Source organism: Callorhinus ursinus, unplaced genomic scaffold (assembly GCF_003265705.2).
Source record: "Callorhinus ursinus isolate GAN/ISIS: 27379988/994484 unplaced genomic scaffold, GSC_fseal_2.0 scaffold1353, whole genome shotgun sequence".
Taxonomy (NCBI): Eukaryota; Metazoa; Chordata; class Mammalia; order Carnivora; family Otariidae; genus Callorhinus; species Callorhinus ursinus.
Genome location: NW_027398408.1, coordinates 1 through 10,205, shown reverse-complemented (window position 1 = coordinate 10,205; position 10,205 = coordinate 1). Strand labels below are relative to the sequence as shown.

Here is a 10,205-nt window from a genome sequence, read left to right as displayed (position 1 = left end):
ATCCTACAAAGCTTGCCTGATCAACTTTCCCTTCTTCCAAAGCCTTTTTCAAGCCTTCTTCGTTCTTTTCAAACCTTGAACTCCCCTTCTCTTCTTGGAAGATGGCGTCAAACACTACCTTGCAGAGGAAAGACGTGTCCAGTGATATTTTCTTCAACTTCCCAAGATAAAACTTACCAACCTACTTGTACATTCTCCCATCCTTTCCTGGTTCCTAAGCACTGAAACAGAATCTGCCCATCCTCAAAATGTCAGACCTTCCGCCTCCTACACTGAATCATAGCCCTCCTAGCCTTGCAGTTCCACTGTCAATTATTTGTTCTAGTTCCCTAACTTGGAGTCATATTTCCTTCTTCACTGGATCTGCCTTGTCTTTCAAACATTGAAACCTCGGAAAATAGCAACACCAAAATGGTGAAAAAGAAAAAAAGAGACATAAATGGAGGGTCTGTAAGAGTATGAAAAAAATCAGAAGACTACGGTGACCTAGGAAAAATCGGGGGGAAAACTTCAAGGAGTATATGGCCAACTTGTAAGTTAAGCAGAAGTTCAATAACATGAGAATATGAATAGCCATTAAATTTTATAGTGACCTGGACAAGAGTAATTCACTGGACTGGTGCCAACAGAAACTAGAACAAGGGTGATGAAGTTAGTAAGGGAGGACGTGTAAACAGGGAGTGTTGACTACATAGCTAAAGAGCCTCATCTAAAGTTCATAAGTGAAGAAAAAAGCAAGACAGGAATGAAACATACTGCAGCATGCTTATTTGTTTATGGAAAGGTTAAAATTCAGAAGGAATGTAAGATAACTGAAGTAGTTAGTTCATTGAGAAAGTAATTATTATTATTATTATTTATTGTTTTCTCTGTAACATTTAACACAGATTTTGTACTTCTTTGTCTCCCTCTACCCTCCTATGAAATATTTGAAGACAAAGTACACTTTTCCATTTATACACACCAACATTATCTAACACCCCACAGATTCTTAATAAAAATCTGCTGAAAAGATTTTTTAATCATTGGGCCTTGATGTTCTACATTGATGGAAAATTCCAAGGAGGGAAAGTGAGAGGAGAGTTAGCCAGAGTTTCAGTGTGCTGAAGGGGACACTGAGGAAGGGAGAGACGTCCTGATCCATACTACAGATGGTGGTCACTGAGGGGGCAGGGCGGGACACAAAATGCATGTTGGAACTTGGGGGCTTCTTCATGCCACTGTTTACAGGTGCTCCTCAAGGGCCTGCTCCTGTTAGTGGTAAAACCCTGGGCTAGGTCTCTAACTTAAGAAATCTTTTGCCCTTGCCCTAATTAATACAAACACAAAACAACCCTATTGCTCCTAACATGTTGGTTAGAATTTTCTTGAATTTCCTCCAGTCTGGTCATTATCAACTTATCCATACAAAATCTATCTCCCTGTACCTGTCTTTCCTCTCCTCCTTGACCCTTATCCTCTCTATATCTATTTTTCTCATCCCTGTTGAATGACCTTCCTAGCACTTTGTCCTCTTCTAGCATTGTTTGATACTACCACTGAATGCCCCACAAACTGTATTAGGCACTGTATACAATGGTGAATAAGGCAAACATGGTTCCTATCTCACCAAGAGCTCATTCTAATTATGTGGTTGTTGAAAGAAAACAGGCATCTCTAAATGTACTTATTTGAATAATTTCTAAGATATATTATTTAGCAAAGAAGCAAGAGGCAAAAACAGTGCATAGAATGCTACACAACATTATTTTAATGCTATACAAAGAATACATATAAATAAGTGTATATATAAATACATATGTTATCATATATATTCTTATATATAATCAAATTACCTCTGGAAGGATATACAAAAAACTTATAAGAGTAGTTGCTTCTGGGAAAGAAAATTCTGTGCTTGGCAGATAGAATAGAATGATATCTTAGAGATTGGTGGTTGTGTACCCAATGCCCCATTCTTCCTTATTAACAAAAACCATAATTTTATTTGGGTACCCATCTATACTGCCAAAATACTATTCCTCTCAGATTCTGAATGTCATTTGGTGGGGTTTGCAAGAAGACTCTAATGTGAACTAACTCAGTTGAGAAATGAAGGTCATTAGCCCTCACTCCTTTCTCATGGAACAGGCACAGGATTGACACCTGAATTTCTAGCTAAAAGCATCAGCAACTTTGAGGACAGAAGTCAGTTTTTAAGTATGATAAAGAATATAGAAACTGGCGAAGCTCTGGTTGCAGCCCTGGATGTCCACCTCTGAAACTCTTCTACATGAAAGGAAAAGAATTCTCTAATTTGTGGGTCACCATATTTGGAGTTTCTATTATATGCAATCAGATATACACTAACTGAAACAAAAAATGAATTACTTTTACTGAATACCTTTTTTAATTTTCAAAATTTTGAACCATGTGTATATGTTACTTTTTTTTTAATTTAAATTCAATTAGCAAAGGTATAGTACATCATTGGTCTTTGATATAATGTTCAATGATTCATCAGTACTTTTTAAGTAAATATTTTTAAAAGGTATTCTTTTGGTAATACAGATAAAAATATAAAACAAATAAGTGTTAAAAGTTTTGGTAATTATACAAAAGAAAATATACAAAATCCTCTCATGTACCATCATGGAGCATTACTATGGGAGCATTAGGTTAGGTAAGGCAGATCAAAAAGGTCTGAACAAAGAGAGGTATGAACAGGAAGGAAAACAAGGGTAGAAGCAGAAAAGGCAGGAAAAGACTATTATCTGGTCCAGGCAAGCGATGGTGGTGGCATGGACCAGATTGGTGGCAGAGGAAATGACTCTGAATAAACAAATTTTGGAAAAATAGTCAAGTCAATATAATGATGAATTACAAATGAGAAATGAAGTATTCAATGTAGAAATCAAATATGAATCTTAGGATTCTTTCTCAGACAATTTGGTGGATATGGGTTCATTTACTGTAATGACATCACATATTAAGATTTCTGGGTATTGTTGAGTGTACAGCTGAAGTTTGTAATAATAAATTTAATGTGGGTTCCTGGATGGCTCAGTCAGTTAAGAGTTTGCCTTCAGCTCAGCTCATGATCCCAGAGTCCTGAGTTGGAGCCCTGAATAAGGTTCCCTGCTCAGTGGGGAGTCTGCTTTTTCCTCTCCCTCTGCCCTTCCCCCCTGCTCATGCTCTCTCTCTCTCTGTGTCTCTCTTTCCAAATAAATAAATAAAATCTTTAATTAATTAATTTAATGTGAAATCAGTACAATTATTTATGGGATTTTTTCCTAGCAAATTTCAATCTTTCACAGAGGAGACAGATATTTAGATTTAAACAGAGTTTGGGGTTTTTCAAGCAACAAAATGGAGGTAGAGAACAAAAGGCGTTGGATTATTTCCAAAAATGTAATTAAATGATGGGCTATAGAATCTAAGGCTACACAAAAAGTAAAATCAGACAAGAAAGAAATGAATGACAGTATAAAGAGGATTCTACCAATGGCCTGTGACACTAGATATTCAACAATTGTGACTATACTAAGGATAGTTGAAAATTTGAGCCTGACAGTCAAAGGTGATAGTCAGAAAGTAGATGTTTCAAGTCTATATGTTAGAGGTAGGTCAGCCACAAAAATGAAATAAGTCAAAATTGGAGGTGTAAACAAAAAAGTTTAAGTTTTGAGTACAGGCTGATCTAAGTACTCAAATATTTCACTTTCCCAGCAATAAGACTCCACTGAAAAATAAATGCATATACATAAAGTAATTAACAATTATAGGAGAAGATACATACAGTATAGTTACTTAAATTAAGGATACATCTGAGGTGATGGACTCTGAAAAACAAACGGAGGGTTCTAGAGGGGAGGGGGTGGGGGGATGGGTTAGCCTGGTGATGGGTATTAAAGAGGGCACATTCTGCATGGAGCACAGGGTGTTATGCACAAACAATGAATCATGGAACACTGCACCAAAAACTAATGATGTAATATATGGTGATTAACATAACAATTAAAAAATTTAAAAAAAAAGGATACATCTGAGGAGCTTAGGAAAGGCTTAGACTTCAAGCAAAGAATATGTTCGAGAGAAAGAATTTGAGATATGAATTTTTAGCCCATAGTATCTCCCACTGATTTTAGACAAGTTAGGTAATAAATCATTTATTTAATTTTCTTGTTGTCTCATCTGATCCACCTGTAAACATAATTCACCTGGCAGGTACCTTGCATTCGAAAATGGGCAGAAACTTTTCTCCTGGTGCCCTTTATAAATTTGTTTGGGATCGGTGTAATTGTAGCAGTCTGGAGCTTCCTGCTGCTTTATATTGCACAGGAGGATTGAGCCCATCGAAATAGATACAATGAGGAGAAGAAACAGATAATCACTCAGCTGGCAAGCAGGGCATCAACTGTTTCTACTGGGAATCCACTAACACAGCTCTATTCACTTGCGCTGGGAAGTACGCACCTGGAACACAACAGGGCCGTGAAAAGATAGCACCAGAACAGACTGATGGCCAAAACTGAAATTCAAAAGGGATGCTACAATCAAGCCAATAAAAAGTGAAAGAGGTGCTTTGTAGTTCCCACTTCTCCCACACTTATTTTTTACTATTTCTCCACAAGTTCCTAACTAGTGACCTTTAAATGCGTCCCCCTTAGTTCACTGACTTCTTGCTTTTGTTTTCTACTTACGTAAACTGATAGTTTTTCTCCCCAATCCGATACTCATCCTTTGAATTCTCACTCTGAAGAATACAGCCCACCAATGGCAGTTTTTAATCTCCTCTGATAATACACTAACATTCTAACATTCAAATTATATAATATTGTGTAGCATTTAAAGTCCAGCGAAATGTCACCCACCAGAAATAACTATATAAGCAATCTGTTGTGTATTTTTCACCTATGGTTTTCTACGTGTATATTAAAGTTATATACATGTAAATGATATTATACCATACCAATTTAACTTAAATACATGAGCCTGTTATAAACTCTTTATTATATCCCATGGTGTCGCACTAGGCACAACCATTAGATATACAATGAGTTTGTAGTATGCTTTATTATCTGGTAAGGTAATAAATCTTTTTAAAAACAAATTTTAAATTTTAAAAACAAAACAAATCTTTTTAAAAACTCTCTTCCATTTGGTGAAACTTTTACCTTCCATATACACTTTACATTTTAGAATAACTGCACCAAACGTCCTCTGAAAATCTTTGCTGGAATGTTCCTTGAAATCGCATTGACTTTATGAATTAATTTGAGGAGAACAGACATCTTTAAAATGCTCATGTGTCCTTTCCATGTACATGGTTTATCTCTACATTTAATCAGGTCTTCATTTAAATACTTTTAAGCATATTTTTAAAATAGAATCCTTAAAAGTCTTGTGTATTTATTATGATGCCAATTTCTACATAGTAATTAGTTTTCTATTACTGTAAATGGTATGTTAATTTCTATTATTTTTAGATAATTTTTGTTGGTATAAAGAAAACTATTGATTTTTTAAAGTTTATTATATCTGAACAGCTAACTGAACATTAACACCAAGCTAATTATGTTGGCTCTAGGGAACCCAGTCGCTGTCTTTACTCTTAAGAAGAGAACCTTATGCCAATATTCCTTGAATCACCAAAGACAAAATCCACAAAAGTATCAGCATGAAAACACAGTCATCTTTCTCTCCCTCACACACAACCAACTTGATGAGGGAGCAGAAGGCTAATAATAAACCCTGTTTATTATGTTTACTGATTATATCACATAAAAATAATGATAGTTTAACCATTTCTACTCTGATCCTTAAAACTCTCCTTTCTTCCTTGACTTACTGTGTTGGCCAGGACTTCCTTTTTCACACTGAACAGTAACAATGATGAGGGCAGGACATTCAGCTGTGTTCTTCTAGGGGCATTGCCTTTGGCAAAAAGGAGCTATCTCCTCCAAGGTTTTGCTTTCTCCCTGGGGCAATCCTATCCAAAGACTAGTTGATAAGAGGAGAAAAGGGTCTGTGTGGCACACACATCTCTCAACTTAGACAATTCTGAAAAGCCATCCAGAGATCCCTATGTAATTAAGTGAGTCTTGTTTTTGTTTTTGTTTCCTCAAATATTTTTGGATTGTTTCCACACATGCATGTACCCATCTGCTGAATACTTTAGGGGGCCCTCTGTAGATCTTTGGAATTCTCTTTCTATGCGGTTCTCTCTCCTCTCATATTCTACCCTGTGAACTCTGGCTACCTTGGCCTTCCCTGATTCGCATGTCCTTCTCAACACAGGAAGACTGTCAGGCTACACCTGAGTTCACCCTTCCTTCAACATGGCTTGGAATCTCTCTCCAATAAGTTGTAACAATCTTTCTCCAGTAAACAGGACTCACCTCTTTTGTTTCCTATCTCTTAGGGATCATTGTCCTCTATTATCTCAGGTCTAGTGTCCTCAGAACCACTATTTTGTATATTTTGTCCAATGTTTTGTTGTTGTTTTATTGAGGGGATGAATCTAGTCCTTGTTGCTCATTTTGACAAGCTAAAGCTCCTCTCCAGTGGGTAAAATCATGCTGGACAAGCAGAGGAAAGCACCATCTAACATCTGACTCTTCCCTGGGCTCAGGGTAAGATATGTGACTACATAAGCCCCCTACCCTCCCCACAAATCAGGAGAGATCTGTTTTACAGCTGAAGCCTTAGTATCTTAGGACTAAAAGGAAATGCACCTCTAGGGGAACCTGAGGTCAGGGTGATTTGGGGACTTCAAAATTTGCCTAAGGAATTTGGAGAAAATGGATTTTAGGACTGCAAGAAGGACAGTGGTGTACAGAAATGGAAAATCACATGAGATGTGACTAATTCAGGACCTTAAAGATTAAGCATGGCACTTAGATTTGTTTTTAAGGGAAGAGTCGATCAAAATGTTCTTCCTTGTGTGTGGAGACAATAGGATGTGTACTCAGAATTAATATGAGCATCTCAGGAAAGACCATGTAACTAGGAATCTTTTTTTCACCCTTTAAGCAAGGACAGCTGCATGACCAGGCCACCAAGTTAATTATGTTTTGCTCTAGGGAACCCAGTCGCTGCCTTTACTCTTAAGAAGAGAACCTTATGCCAATATTCCTTGAATCACCAAAGACAAAATCCACAAAAGTATCAGCATGAAAATACAGTCATCTTTCTCTCCCTCCCACACAACCAACTTGATGACGGAGCAGAAGGCTAGCTGAAGATGAAGCATAAGCTGACACCCTGCTGCAACCTCCCCCTCTATGGCCACTCCTGGGTGGGATGTGTGACATTCTTCCAGGAATCTCCCAACTATCTTAATGTTAATACCTTGCTAGAGGGGAAAACAACCTTAACTTGACAATGGCAAGGCCTCTGATATCTTATAGGTCCTCTTTTGCATTATCTTATAGGTCCTCTTTAGCATATGAAAGTTCTTTTGAAACCTCCCTTTTCCTTACTTCCCCCAACACCTGAGTATATAATCAGCCACTCCTCAAAATCCTGGTGCTGCAGCTCTTTCTGCCCATGGGTCCTGTCCCCGAGATTTAATAAAACCACCGTTTTGCACCAAAGACGTCTCAAGAATTCTTTCTTGGTTGTAGGCTCTGGACCTCACCCCACCGAACCTCACCTATATTCCAAAATAATCAAGTTCTTCTCATTCTTTAAAGACATTCCTCTAAGATACTTTTAACCACTCTTTCATACGCTTTACACTTAAAAGAATAAAGCAGCTCTCCAACTCTCCACCTTTCATCAAGTTTTTTTTTAAATACTCTAATGCCATATAGTATATACCTTTATATCCAATATTTGCAATTTACCAGTCAAGAAATACTACAAAAACAAAGAAGATCATATTTGTTGAAAACAAGAAATTAGTACTCTCCACATTTCAAATGCCTTTTATTTTTTTTTTAATTTTTCTTTTTTTTATTCATGAGAGACAGAGAGAGAGAGAGGCAGAGGGAGAAGCAGGCTTCCCAAGGAGCAGGGAGCCCCATGTGGGACTCGACCCCAGGACCCCAGGATCATGACCTGAGCCGAAGGCAGACGCTTAACCATCTGAACCACCCAGGCACCCTCAAATGCCTTTTAAAAATTTGGAATCTACTCACCAGAATCAGTGTTTAAGGATCTCTTAAGAGAGTGGCTCTTGCTTTCACCCTATAGAATTTTGCAAATAAAAATTATATCTGACCATTGAGTAATGTTATTTGATGAGCCTGAACCCTAAATTCCCTATACCCACATAAATAATGACATCACTCCCTACCAGCTACAATAATATATAGGTTTCCTCACCCATTGTTACCAGATTGTGACTTCCAGAATTTTAACAATATGCTATACTTATATTCCTCTCATTTAAGGTTTTTGAGTGCAGCTCCAGACCACATGGGACATAGTCTTCAGTAAGCAGGATATCCCCTATACTACCACGCCAGTTTTACCATTTCTTGCCTTCTGGTCTTCTCATTCCCACTTCTACCTCCACTTGGGTCCTCACTGTCCTGGCCTTTCCACAAAGAGTTTGAAGGTGTGTGAGGATTCTGCTGGACATAAACTGGTATTATTATGAAAATTATGCCTTTATAATAGAATCTTGAACAGTCATGATCAAAAAAATATGGTAACTTTTCTGAGCTATGTGCCTCTGCTTACTTCTTCCTGAATCTGAAGGGGAATGGTCTAGAAAGATGCCTATTGGCAGCAGCAGGTTCAGAAAAATGACACAGGGTAGTACCTGTGTGCTCCTGTCAGTTAAGCGTCCGACTCTTGATTTCAGCTCAGGTCACGATCTCAGGGTTGTGAGATCAAGGCCCACATCAGGCTCCATGCTGGGCATGGAACCTGCTTAAGATTCTCTCTCTCCCTCTCCCTCTGCCCCTCCCTGGCCTCTCCCTCTCTACAAAAAAAGGAAAAGAAAAGAAAAAGAAAAAGAAAAAACAAAAATGACACAGAGATCATGGCCTGAACGGCAGAGCTAGAGCTTCAACTGTACCTGAGAAAAGGAGTGCTGTGTCATGAAAAGTCTCTGGAGTCGGATAACCTGTACTTGAATTGATGCCCCACCACTCACCAAATGTGACCTTTGTCAATATTTCTCCACAAATTTTTATTTTCTAATGTATAACATGAGACAGTAATCCCTGTCCTGTAGAACTATTATGAAGATTAGATGATTTAAAAATATAAATGTCTACATACAAAATTAGGTACCTAAGTTTAGGTACCTGAATAGGCAAATGAACTTTGGTCAGGTACTAAGAGATCCATAGTAATTCCTGATACTAGAGGGACAGAAAGTGGGTAGGAAATATTTGCTATCCAAGCATTATTTTACTGTCTGGAATAACAAATCCCAGACTAGAAACAAAGGAAATAGTAATAGACATTTCTATAGAGGTGCCCTTCTATGTATTCAAAGCCCCTTCCACAATAACTTCTGACACCCCTGCTTTAACTCTTTGGTTCGAAATCCATATACAATAGGTTTCAAAGCAGGAGGTATGAGGTGATGAAGGACATTGAGCAAGATGAGGATGTCCATGGGGATCCTGTTTCCGGCCACATTTGTCAACACAACAACCAGCAGGATGGTGAGGATGGTGCTGAAGAACAGGATACGAAGTGGGAGCCGCACGTGCTCAGGGCTTTGACGGCAGCCCCCTCAGCCTTGAACCGAAGCACAGCTCTTAGGATGAAGGTGTAAGAGAGGAAGATGAGGATGAAATCTGACCCCAGTAAAGTCCAACCAGCCACAAATTGGTAGATTCTGTTAAGGGTGAAATTGTCATAGGAGAGCCTGGACACAGACAAGTTGGCACAGATGCAGTTCTCAATGACATTTTTCCCACAATAATGGAGTCGAGCAGTGAGAATAGGAATAGGTGCAGTGAGAATGGCATTTTGGGTGACAATGAAGACGCTAGCCTTGGCCACAAATTGGTCAGTGATGATGGATGGGTATCGCAGTGGGTGGCAGATGGCCACATAGCGGTCACAGGCCATGACCACGAATGTGCAGGACTCCATGGCGAGGAAGCAATTCATGACGAACATCTGGAGGAAGCAGGCTGAGAAGCTGATGGACCTGAGATCAAACCAGAAGATGGCCAGGACCTTGAGGATGACAGGCAGGCAGAGCACAATGTCCAACAGGGAGAGTGGGCTGAGCAGGTGGCACATGGGCTTGT

General features: G+C 38.6%; 1 pseudogene; it reads right to left on the bottom strand.

The window, feature by feature from the left end:
• Positions 1-9,430: 9,430 nt before the first annotated feature.
• Positions 9,431-10,200, bottom strand: LOC112819062 (olfactory receptor 56A1-like; annotated as a pseudogene).
• Positions 10,201-10,205: the final 5 nt, after the last annotated feature.